This window comes from Sarcophilus harrisii, chromosome 2, assembly GCF_902635505.1.
Source record: "Sarcophilus harrisii chromosome 2, mSarHar1.11, whole genome shotgun sequence".
Taxonomy (NCBI): domain Eukaryota; kingdom Metazoa; phylum Chordata; class Mammalia; order Dasyuromorphia; family Dasyuridae; genus Sarcophilus; species Sarcophilus harrisii.
The window spans coordinates 588,785,272-588,798,677 of NC_045427.1; the positions used below are offsets into that span (position 1 = coordinate 588,785,272).

The following is a 13,406-nucleotide window of genomic DNA, read 5'->3' on the forward strand; positions in this document are numbered from 1 at the left end:
ACATTCCCAAATAGGAATTTCAATACTTTTTCCACTTACCCTTCACTTTTCCCTTATCACCTTGTGCTAAATCCTTAACTTCAAGTTACATGTTTTTCCTGGGAATCTGCCCCCAACTTTCAAGTTCCAAACACCCCTGGGATAATTTTTTTAGCAGCCAGCAATCTTCTTTCAGGCTAAAGACACAGGCAATCTATTCATTCTAGTCTTTTCAAGCTAATTAAAGGAATGGCCATAATTTTCTTTACTAGTATTTAGACTGTCCGCTTCCTTTCTCTACATGCAGCAGAAGTGAAAAGCAGAAGAAATAGCTAAATAAAGGTTTCCATAGAAACATAACTACTGGAAGGGAACCAGATGAGGGAGCTCCAGGAAGCAAAGCTGAGGAAGGAAAGAGAACTCGTTAGATTTGCCAGGGAAATCCATCTCCTCCCCCCATTTATGGGAAATTATAGCAATGTTAAAGGGACTCAAAAAAATGATCTAATGCAACCTCCTCATTTTACATATGATAAAAATAAGATTCAAGACTATTAAAGAACTTGGTCCAAATCATATAGTTAGAAAATGAGCCAGGATTAGAACTCAGTTCTTTTGACTTTTTAAAAATAAATTTTATTGATGCTTTTTGCTTTTATATGATCTATATTTTGTTTTTTCCTCTAATTTAAAGCTATCCTCTTTTATATTTATTTTGAATTTATTAGGTCACCTAACTTTTTAATTGCATATTCAATTTATTTATCCTCTCTTTTTCTGTTTTGCTAAGCTAAGTTTTTAGTAATATTCTTTCCTTTGGAAACTGTTTAGCTGCATCCCAGAAATTCTACAATGTTTTATTATCATTATATCTTTTGCATACTTAATAATTATTTCTATAATCTGTTCTTTAGCTCATTAATTTAGGATTTCATTATTTAATCTCCAGTTAGGTATATGTTTTTTGCTTATGCTATCTATATAAATTACTATTTCTTGTATATTATAGTCATAAAACTGTGTTTAGTATATTTTTACATGTGTTTATAATTTCTCCGTCTCTAATAAATGGTTTATTTTTTGTAAAGATATCATGTGGTGATAAACTTATAAATTCTTTACCATTCAGAAGATGTTCTAAATTTTTTAGCTCTAAATTCTTCAGTGGTTTGCTCAGTTCTATATTTTCTCTTTTGTCTAACTTTTATTGAGATTTGTAAATCTCTGAGAAAGTAATATTCATTTAGGTAAAATTAATTGAAAGTACAAAATATTGACTTAAAAGAAGTTGAAAATAATAAACAAAAAGGTAAGTAGATATAATTATGAAAGAAAGACTAAGAAGTAAAAATAAATTTCCTTGTATATAGTGGCTATTTTATTTTATTTTACAAGACAATCAAGGTTAAGTGACTTGTCCAGGATCACATAGCTAGTAAGTATCAAGTTTCTTAAGCCACATTTGAACTCAGGTCTTCCTGATTCCAGGGCCAGTGTTCTATCCACTAGGTCACCCAGCTGCCCCGTTTAATGGTTACTTTAAAGAAAGAAAAAGACTGAGCTATAGGATTAAAACAACAACAACAGAGACCCTGAAAAAGAAAGGAAAGAAAGGAAAAAGAGAGAGAGAGAGAGAGAGAGAGAGAGAGAGAGAGAGAGAGAGAGAGAGAGAGAGAGAGAGAGAGAGAGAGAGAGAGAGAGAGAGAGAGAGAGAGAGAGAGAGAGAGAGAAAGAGAGAGAGAGAGAGAGAGAGAAAGAGAGAGAGAGAGAAAGAAAGAGAGAGAAAGAGAGAAAGAAAGAGAGAGAGAAAGAAAGAGAGAGAAAGAAAGAAAATATCACAGATGGAAGTAAGGATGTATGCAAAAATAGGAAAGATGAAGATAGAAGAGCAGAACTTAATTAATTGCCATAGACTAAACCCCTCAAACCCACTTATAGAGGAATCATTTTATTTAGTGGACAGAAATGTAAATGTAGTGGACAGGAAAGTCTATAAATAGGAAGAGACAATGAGAACTGTGACTTATCAAGTCTATGGATAAACAATCAAGGAATGATTATTATAGTAGTCTCTCAGCAAGAAGAAAAGCTTCAGGAAAATAGTGAAGATGACAGAAGAGATTAATTGAAACTGGGGAATTGAATAGGGAAATTCTCAATCTAAGCCAAGGGAAAGTAAAAACCCCTATGATGGAAGAGTTGTATGTCTTGAATGAAAAACGGGAACTTCACAATAGGTTTAATCAGGAGTAGGAGTGAGGAGTTGGTGTACTAGGAAACTATCTTTTCTGAGAAAATGTTGTGCCTCCATGGACATCATTTTGCTCCAGGAGATTATACTAGTTCCTAAAGGTAGATGGCAATCAAAAGGGTGGAGGGGATATGAGCCCAGGGATTAGGTATGTTGAGGGTAGGGGCTAGAATTAGACTTCATGGTTTGAGATAATGGTAATGTCTACCATGGAACCCTGCTTCTATCTAAATCACTTCCTTTTTAAATTGCCTCTTCTGAGAATGAACACTAGCAGAAGCAAAGGAAAATGCATCAAGACCTATAAAGGCAATACAAATTGGAGGAGAGATTGAAAACGTGCTACTTTAGAAATTTTAAAGCAACACGGAATGAAAAGAGAAATTTCTTAGGGAAAAAAGAGACTAGCAAACACAAGTAGTTGGAGGAGGAAGAAAGAAGTGAAAGATTTTGTACTAGACACATGTACTTAGACATAAAGGGGAAGAAGAGGAAAGAGCAAGAAATAGATAATAGGGAAAACATTAACAAATGGGAGTAGGGGGAGAGGGAGTAAGGGTGCCCCTAACACTTCTTCTTTATCCCTATACTTATAGGAGTAAGATTGCATTAAAGTATTTTAAGCAAAATTACTAGAGTGGTTTGCCATGTCCTTCTCCAGTGAGTTCTCATTTTACAAATGAAGAACTGAAACAGAAGGGTTAAATGACTTGCCCAGGATCACATAGTTATTAAGTGTCTAAGGTTGGATTTGAACCCAAATTTTCCTGATTCTAGGACCAGTTCTTATTGAACCATCTATGTGCCCCATACATATGTACCATTCATTACATATTTAATCTTTAATATTTACTGATATTATTGCATTGCTTATGGGTTTTTTGAATATAATTTCCTTGCTTATTTTTATTGATGATAATATAATTTTTTTTGCTTTACGTAATAACAACATTGTAATTCCTGGCTTGTTTGTTTTTGTATAAATCTCATGCAAAATATATGTTATTCTAGCATCTCATTTTGATTCTCTGATGTTAATTGTAAACAATAGATTGTAGAATTTTGTTTTCTTATCCATTTTCATATTCTTTTGCTCCACTGTATTAAGTTATTTACATTTCAAGTTATAAGAATTAGATTTGTATTTTCCTCCATTTTTCCTTTAGTATTGCTTTTCATTTTTGCATGTGTATGCACGCATATATATACACACATATAAACAATCTGTATATATACATTTCATTCTATTAAAAGAGGAAATGTCAGAACACCAAGTTTGTCTGTTGTGGAAGAAGAAATCACGAGAATGGGTGAATCTAAAGTTAATCCAGCACTATCACCACCCCCCTCTCCTCAAACAAACAAAATAAGAAAAGCTCAGCAGGCATTAACAAGGAAATCTCAGAAGAGTTTCCATTTTCCCTTCCTGACAAAGCCCTGTCCTGTTGCTCTCAACGTAAGTGACTATCTATCTCTTGAAAATATAACAAGTAGTCATTGAAGAAGTGTTTAGTTCCTGACTTCAGGATTCATCTTGAACAATAAACTGAACGGTTATATCAAATATTTTAAAATAAGCATTAGTTCCATGTTCTGGTAACAATAAAGAATTTTTTGTTAAAAAAGCAAAGGACTTTCTTGATCTTCTCAAAGCACCCTTTTGCCAGATGAAAATCATAGGCTGCTATTGCCTGAGCAGTGAAAAGGGCATAAGTTTCATTGAATATTAGTTGTAGTGGTCATGTTGGATAAATAAATACAGTTGGGATAAAGAAGTGCTCAGGGGCACCCATTCATACTTCCTCATTACTCATTTAGAGTGATAGAATCACAGAACCTTAAGAACTGAGAAAGGATCTGGCTATCATCTAATCTAGTCCAGGAAGTTTAGCATCTGGAAACTTTTTTTGAAAAAATATTTTGGTAACTTCATTTCAATATAATTGGTTTCATTTGTAATCCTATGTATTTTGTGTTACACTTTTAAAGACCTTGCTCTGAGAAGGGCTGTATAGGCTGTAGCAGATGGCTGCCAGAGGGGTTCAGGGCACAAAAAATAGTAAATACTCCTGATCCAGTCCAATTTTCTTCTTTTTCTTAAATGAGAAAATAGATATCCAGAGAAGGGATATGTCCTACCTAAACACAAGAACTAGTGACAGGTCTGGGTTTGGAAACCAATTGTATTTGATTTTTAGGTCAGTGTTTCTTCTCCTTATATTATGCTTTCTTTCTACAAAAATTTGCAAAATGGATATTAGGTACTCATGTAAATAATATTGGAAAGTAAATGTTTCATAGCTATTGGTGTTATTGTCAAATCCAGAGTTAACAGCATGCATACTTGTCAAAATTCAAATCTGACAAAGTATTTTAAAGTTAGCATTTCAAACAGGATATCACAAGAGAAAGGAAGGGAGAGAAGGAGAGAGAGAGGGAGGTAGGGAAAGAAGGAAGGAAGAAAGGAAGGAAGGAAAAAAATTATCTACTTTTCATCTTTCACCTGCAGCTAGGTATCTCATGTTAAGGAAGCCTCAACAATGACAAACCTTTGCAATTAAAGAAAAGAATAAATCAAATTTCTTAATGGATTATTAATATGATAATTATCTAAATTTATAAGAGAGCCTCAGAAAATCTCAGCTCCCCAGAGTCAAAGGCTATATGAACGTTATAAAAGAAGTAAAAGTATTCCTTCTTCCAATATACATTTTTAAGATAGCAGAGAAGCCTGACATCTGACTAAAAAGTTCTTAAAAACCAGAAAAGTAGTTGAAATAGAAAGAAATAAAGGCTAGGATTTTACATTAATACAAGTTCAAAAAGCATTGAACCAAAGATGCAAATTCAAATCCCAATTTTGCCAAACAAGCTATGTGACTTTGGCTGTCATTTCTGTCTTAATCTCCTCATCTGTTAAAACAATGACAAATAAGGGTAGTGAATATGATAATTCCTTCTAAGACTGACCCAGAAAGCTTTGCTTCTAAACCAGGAATTTTTAACCTTTTTTGTATCATGGATCTTGTAAATAGTTTGGTGAAGTCTATAGAGCCTTTCTCCAAATCATGTTTTTAAATGCACAAAATAGAATATATAGAATTAAAAAGGAAACCGCTTACAGCATACAGGTAAAAATATTTTAAAAAAAATTTATAGACCCCAGATTAACAGCTGCTCTAAACTCTAAACTATTTCATAGCTGAGCACAGAGGGATGAGAAGTGATATGATTCCACTGGTTTTTAAACTCTTAATTAAGGGACTGTTAAGGGAACAGCTTAGCTCAGCAGCTTCTTTGAAATGTAAATTCTCATAGAGGTGCTCTGAAATGACTTGTCCAGGATCACACAGTCTGGAAGTGTTGTCACAGGGGACACTCAAACTCAGGTCTTTTCAGTTTCAAAGCTGCCTCTCATGAGTGCATAAGTAACCAGTTTGAAAAATACAAGTTTTCCTTCTAATTAGGATATGATTAATTGATGTTTTTTGTCAAGATCCATGGCACCCCTAAACATTCCTTCATTCACCCACAAGTCTATTGAACGCCTGCCATACTTGAGGTATTGTTCAAATCTTTTTTTAGATCTAAAATTCAGAACTACAGAAATTCTGAACAGAAACTGTTTCAAGCTATCCATGAGAAGGGTGATAAGAACAGGGATGGATACAAAAGGAAGGAGAATGTGGGTGAAGGAAGGGAAGAGGGCCGTGTGTGTGTGTGTGTGTGTGTGTGTGTGTGTGTGTGTGTATAAAGAGTCTGTGTATTTATGTGTAAGCACATGGGCTTCTTTTTAAAACATATGCAACAATTACAAGATTCCTTCACAAAATATAACTTTATAACTCTTCATCTGGCTTTTTATATTCTACAGAGAGCTTTGCTATTTTGTTGGGTTCCACAAACGTGCTCTCTTTCTGAAGCAAAACCAGGTTTAAAAGCACATAATTATAAACATTTTCCTCTTTTCATTTAATAGCAGAAATACAAAGAATAAATTCTTCCTCTGAAGCAATTGCTTTCTAATGCAAAAGGTACATTACCCACTAGAAATAAAGGGAATTGAGAGAGAAAAATGAAAATCAACCCTTCCCGGAGTCTGAAATGTAAAAACCTTCATCTCTCAGAGTCTGGCTAACCCTTATCAACAATAAAATATAAGAGGTCAGCATTCGATTTAATATCTCCCACAATGCCTGACCAAAAAATGCTCATTCATTCATTCATCCATCCATCTCATGGATGCTAACTGCAAAAAGTACCTGGCAAATTTTGAAAGGCTCCACACTTTTGTAGTTGAATATGTTACAGAAAGGTGATTGAGAGCCTTGATGCAGTACCTTCAATTACTGGAACCTAAAAGCAATATTCTGAGCTTATGAATTAATCCAGGGAAATAATATCATTTAACTACAAAAGATATACAACACTTGCGATGGAAAATACTCACTTTCCTAATCCAAGGTTTATTAGAGTGGAATCCAGCAAGCTGAGGAAAGTCTGGAGGGAACAGGAATGTAGAGACTAAATAAGTAAGCCATCAAACAGAAGAGAGCTCTTTCGAAGGAGCCCTCGGCAGTAGGCATTTACTCATTTAACACAGAGAGGCAGAAAAAGCTTTTCCTGAGGGGTGCCAGAGGGGGAAACCCTGCCCTGGTGATTTTAACTGAGCACAGCCTTTAACAGTCAGAGTGAAACCAGCTGCTGAAGAAGGCAAAGGCTGACCAAATCAGAGCCCCATAAATTCTTTGGCAAGGAAAATAAATTTAGTGGCAGCAGCAGAGCAGATCACAGAAGGTTAGCACTGATGGGGGAGCCTTGGACATTATCCGTTCCATCCCCTTCATCGTAGGAGATCACAGAAGGTTAGAGCTGATGGGAGCCTTTAAGAAATCATTGCTCCCATCTGCCTCATTATACAGCTGGAGAAACTGAGGCCCAAAGAGAAATAACTGGTTGAAGCATATATGGCTTGTAATGGTAAGATCTAGGCCGGGGACAGGGTTCTTTTCACTGTACTGATGTCCAGACAGAACAATCACCCTTGCTTACAATTACCTCCTGGTGATTAGTCCAGTGCTCTTTCTGCTAAATCACACTTGTGATTGTTCAATTATGTCCAACTCTTCATGACTCCTTATGGGATTTTCTTAGCAAAGAGTGATTGACTGTCTTTCTCCAGCTCATCTTAACAATTGAGGAAACTGAGGTAAACGGGGTTATCTAGGTCATACAGCTAATAAGTGTCTAAGGCCAGATTTGAACTCTGGCAAAATCTTATAGAAAGGACAACTATAACAATTATGGAGCTATTCTAAGTCCCCACCTGAGCCCAACCTACCTTTCATAGATACTTCATACAAACATATTTCAATTGCATATTACTCCTTCCTACACACTGCAGTCCAATCAAACTTATTGTTAGTCCATGTGCACAAGCACTCCATCTCCCACTTCTATGATTTTGCAGGGGTCGCCTCCTATGTCTGGAGCACACCCTTCTTAGCCCTCTCATTCCCAATCCCCATTTTCTTTCACGGTTCGGGTTAAGCACCACTTCCTACCAGAAGCCTTTCCTGAGCCTCCCAGCTGCTGGACCCATCCCTCCAAAATCACCTTGCATCAAGTTTGCATATATGTTGTACATGCCTCTGTAGATAAATAGATGACAGATAATTAAGTAGTAGGTAGATGATGGAAGATAGAGGACGAAAAGATGGATAGATAATAGAATGATAAGAGGAAAAGGGAGCTGGCTAGCTAGCTGAGGATAGATGATAGAAGACAGAGGACAGATGAATGAATAGATGATAGAATATAAGAGAAATAGGGAGCTGGTTAGTTAGTTGGGGGTAGATGATAGAAGATAGAGGACGGAAAAATGACAATAGAATGATAGAGAATTAGGGAGCTGGCTAGCTGGGGGGGTAGATGATAGAAAATAGGATAGATAGATAAATAGATGGTAGATGTGATAAGAGAAATAGGGAGCTAGGGAGATAGAGAAGTAGATGATAGAAGATAGAGGACAAAAATATGAATAGATGATAGAATGATAGAGAAAAAGGGAGTTGGTTAGCTAGCTGAGGATAGATGATAGAAGACAGAGGACAGATGAATGGATGATAAAATTTAAGAGAAATAGGGAGGTAGATGATAGGAAATAGATAAATAGATGGTAGAATGATATAGAAATAGGGAGCTATCTAGCTAGCTGGGGGTAGATGATAGAAGATAGAGGACAGATGAATAAATAGATGATAAAATTTAAGAGAAATAGGGAGGTAGATGATAGGAAATAGATAAATAGATGATAGAATGATATAGAAATAGGGAGCTGGCTATCTAGCTGGGGGTAGATGATAGAAGATAGAGGACAGAAAAACAGACAATAGAAGGCTAGCTGGGGGGTAGATGATAGAAAACAGAGGACAGATAAACAAATAGATGATAGAATGATGAGAGAAATAGGGAGATAGGGAGATAGGGAGGTAGATGATAGAAGATATAGGACCAAAATAGACAACAGAATGATAGTGAAATAGCTGGCTAGCTGGGAGGGGGTAGATGATAGAAGACAGAGGATAGATGAATAGATGATAGAATGATAGACAAATAGGTAGCTAGCTAGCTATGGAAGTAGATAGGGAGGTAGATGATAGAAGATAGAAATTCCTGCCTCAGTTTTTCACAGCTGCAGAAGCATCCATACTCCTTCCAAACCAGGCAGAAAGCCCTCCCTTCAGTTGGGCCATGCACATGGTCATCTGGCTCCCCTGACTAGTCTTCTGGGTTGATTCAATTGGAAAAAACTCTGAATGGTTTTCCCAGATTGCTTGCAAACATTCCATGTCTTGTATGATTTTTTCTGCATCTAGGATCCATTTATGCTATATTCTACATAATAAAGATGTTAGTGGATGACAGCTGATCAAGGAATGAATTGGCAAGGTCTGTTTTTTGCATGAAATACAGGATGCATGAGAAAAGGGCCTGGCAGGGTGAGCCTGCACATAAGAACTAAGCTTCTGGAAGATAGACTAAGAGCCATAACAATGGCAGCCTAGGTTAGACAATGGAGGCTTGGTTCCATGGCAGAATATAAATGGTTATTCTACCATAGTGGATCATCCATGTTTTATAATTTTCATTAACCCTTCCTAAGTTCTATAACTCATTTTAGATCTTACACAGAATAGTGGAGATGGACAATAGATGGAGATATGCAGGTTGAACCCAAAGTTTGCCAAGAATGAAGTTTGTCAGAGAGCATGTAGTGTGCTAGCGTAAGGGAACTTGACCATAGGGAGGAAAAGCTGGATGCAGTGGCTCGTGGCTCGTCAGGTTATATAAAAAAAAACAGGAATGATATTGTTCAAGAATCTGGTTCTTCTGAGTGGTAGGTGAAGAAAAGGGAGACAGTATACCCAAGAGCTCAAGGAATGTCTACAGGGACAAAGTGAATTAGGCTCCCTGGCCACAGGATTGGGAAGTGGAAGATGCAATAAAATAATTCTATTGTTTTTTAGTCTAATTCTCTTGGTTTATAATGCATCAGAGAAGTCAATGTGCTACCCAAAGATAAAGAATTGATTCTATTTTAAAGCTGGAAGGGATTTCAGAAGCCATCCATTGCCTTCTTTACCAAAACCCAGAAAGGTCAGGCAATTGTTTAAGCTTATATGGGTGATAAGAATCAGGGTGAGATCTGAACACTTTATTTTCACACCTTCTGACTTCAAAGCTAGTGTTGATAACAATGATAGAGATAGTAGTAACAGTAGCTGAAATTTCCATAACACTTTATGGTGGCCAAAGTGTACTTTACTACATGCATCTCATCAAGGTTTCAGAACAATTCTGTGAAGTAGATAGGACAGGCATGCTTATTTCCATTTTACAGATTTAAAAACTGAGGTTGAGAGGTCATGACTTGCCCAAGATCAGATGCTAGCAAGTATGGAAGGCAAGATGGGAGGCAAGATTAAAAATTATATGTGTTCAGGCCCCTAGTCTGGTGCTCTCCACCAGCTACCTTCGCCTTTGGAAATGAGTAGATAGGCTGGCTAGGTCCAGTTCATCCTCCATTCAACCATTAAACCCATCTCCCCAAAGTGCAGATCTGACCAAGCCAGCCCCTCCTTCATATCTCTAATTTATCCCACATATACTTTGTACAGAGTTGTTTGTAAATTGTTCCCTCCCTTTAGACCATCTGCTCCTTGAAAGTAGGGATGATTTTTTGCTTTTCTTTGTATATTCCCAGTGAAATGCCTGGCACATAGTAGGCACTTCATAAATGTTTTGTTCACTTAACTTGACAGTTGGAGGGATTCTATCTCCTCCTGAGCACATAGATCCATTCCTATAAGAAAGTGAAAAAAGGCTGAGATATCAATGATAATAATTATAAATTGGTCAGTTGAATGTGATTGATAACACTGGAAGTAGCATTTGTACTTTATAATCAGATATTTGAGTTGTGATTTATGTACATGGAAAAATATGTCTTCATCCTTTCCTGGGTAGATTTACACTGAGTTGTTTCTAAAAAAAAACCTAAAATTTGTAATTAAAACTGAAAAGGCTTACTGGAAGGAACTTTAGAGGTCATTTAGTCTGATTCTTGAAATCTTAAAGATGGCCCAGAGAAAGGTGGTCACTTGTCCAAGGTCACATGATTAGTGAATAGTAAAAACTAAAGTCAAGGATTAAAAGTGGGACAGAAAATCTTTATGGTAATTTAAAAATAGAGCTTTGTCCCCATCTTTCTGGCCCGTGATGGAAAAAATAATTTAAAGATCACTATTTGTCTCACTGAATTTAATGGCTACCGGGATAGTTGTAAGGATAACCTATATACTCATCTCAGACTACTGGGATTGGAAAGAACCTTAGAGATCACTAAGGTTAATTGGATTACTTTGCAGGGGAGGAGAGGAAGGCTAAGAGAGATGAAAAGTTTTGCTCAGGGTCACACAAAGAAGTAAAAAGACATGTCTTCTCCTTTACAGCCCATGCTCTTTTTTTTAAAAATTATTAATTGTTATTATTTCTTTTTTATTATTATTATAGCTTTTTATTTATGAGTTATATGCATGGGTAATTTTACAGCATTGACAATTGCCAGACCTTTTGTTCCAATTTTTCCCCTCCTTCCCCCATTCCCTCCCCCAGTTGGCAGGTTGACCAATACACGTTAAATATGTTAAAGTATAAATTAAATACAATATAAGTATACATGTCCTAACAGTTATTTTTCTGTACAAAAAGAATCGGACTTTGAAATAGTGAACTATTAGCCTGTGAAGGAAATAAAAATGCAGGCGGACAAAAATATAAGGATTGGGAATTCAATGTAATGGTTCATAGTCATCTCCCAAAGTTCTTTCGTCCAGCCCATGCTCTTTACGCTATGCTGTGATTCTTTTTGTTAGCATTAGTCCTTTTAGGGAAACCTTTGTCCATTCAAAATAACATTCAAAAGGGCCTCTTTAGATTTCTGAGAATTCTAGGCTAGCCCAGCAATCCTGAATTGCTGCTAGGCAATTGCAAGAATGTACATGGTTCTCAAGGGCCAAGAAAATGACAGAAGCACAGGGATCAATGGCAGGGTTTCCTGGTGTGGTGAGTCTGTTAAATACTGAACAGCTGGCAAAAGCTGATAAGAAGCTTCCCTCCAGGTGGAAGAGTGCTTAGTATGTATCTTTGTGCTGTCCAAGTAAAGCATCCCCTTTGATCATGTACTAAAGGCCCTGAGTGCTTCATTGAGTCAAAATAGAACAGATTTTGTGTCTCCGCTAGAAACAAATTGGCTTAATTGATCAAGGTCTAGCCTAAAGACTTCCTGATTGAGAAAAGGCCTACAGAGCTAGGGAACCCTAAACTTTGGCCAACAGGCAGTAAAATGAATGGTTAGTTATTAGAGGGCAATATTGAACATCAGGCCAGTATAAAACAGGCACAGAACAGGTAGCAGGCAGGCAAATTCATTGGATTGCTCGGTTTATTTACTGTTTGTAAACTAGAACTGAGGAGGCCCTTCCATTTTGCTGTCAGGACAGTCCCCTATGACTACATTTGCCCTCTAGTGTGATCTGTGAGAGTCGTAAGGATTGGGGAGTGGAAGAAGACCCTAGTACAAGCCCTGATGAAACTGGAGACCATGGGGCTCAAGAACTGCTCTTCCATGGGTTTGATGTTTTTCACCCTATTTGCTGAGCCCCGTCTTGGAATCTCACTGCCATCCATCATCTAGGTCAGGGAGTGGATTGTCATAGACTGCAACTTAATATAAGCACAGTGCAGCTGGCCACTGCTGATAAGGAACTTCCCCTAAGGTGGATGATCTGGGAAACAGACAGAGACTTTTGGAAAGGAAGCCATCTGGAAGGGAAAGATCTGTCCAAGAAGCAGATGATCCTAAGACTTGACAGAAAAAACCTCCATCCCTGTGTAGGTCACTCTTGCCCAGAATTACTGACCATGGTTTAGTAAACAATGGACCACCATAGGGAGCTGGGCTTAATCTAAGCAATCATTTTCTCATACATTTATGACCCAAAATGCCTTATTATCTCAGAATAAAACAATTTTAAGTCTGGGCCCAAGGAAACTTACTCTGATGAAAAAGGGAGCCATTGGAGACTATTAGCGCAATTTGTTGTTGTTCAATCATTTTTCAATTGTGTCTCTCTGTGACCTCATTTGGGGTTTTCTTGTTAAAGATACTGGAGTAATTTGCCATTTCTTTCTCTAGGTCATTTTATAATGAATAAACTGAGGCAAAAAGGATTAAGTGACTTGCCCAGGTCACACAGTAAGTATATGAGACCAGATTTGAATTTAGAAAGGTGAATCTTCCTAACTCCAGGTCTGGCATTCTATCCACTCTGCTACCTAGCTGCCCTTCTAATGTAATTAAGAGGGTTTTATGACCCACAATGAGATTATGAATTCAATACAGTAATAGACTTAGAAATGATAAAGTAGCAACTCTATGGAGTTCTATTTCAGACTAGGAATGTGCAAATAGAAAAGATAGCTGTTATATTTCCTTAATAATAAGATCCTTATTGATAGAATTTGAAAATTTTTTTGTTACACTTACTAATATGTTGAATTCAATTTGAGGCTGCAAAATACAAAGAAAAATTTGAAAAATATGAACAGAAGG

The 13,406-nt window shown here is 36.8% G+C and overlaps 1 protein-coding gene across 50 annotated transcripts in view; it reads right to left on the reverse strand.

Annotated features, from left to right (window-relative positions):
- Positions 1-13,406, reverse strand: part of SORBS1 (sorbin and SH3 domain containing 1) — a 214,938-nt gene that overhangs the window by 170,530 nt on the left and 31,002 nt on the right. Inside the window, exon 1 of one of the 50 annotated variants that reach the window (XM_031956097.1) lies at positions 6,681-7,357. The exons of the other annotated variants lie outside the window; for them this stretch is intronic. The gene's annotated coding sequence lies outside the window, so the exon portion shown is untranslated. Of the gene's footprint in view, positions 1-6,680; positions 7,358-13,406 lie in introns of those variants that run through there. 50 annotated transcript variants of the gene reach the window in all.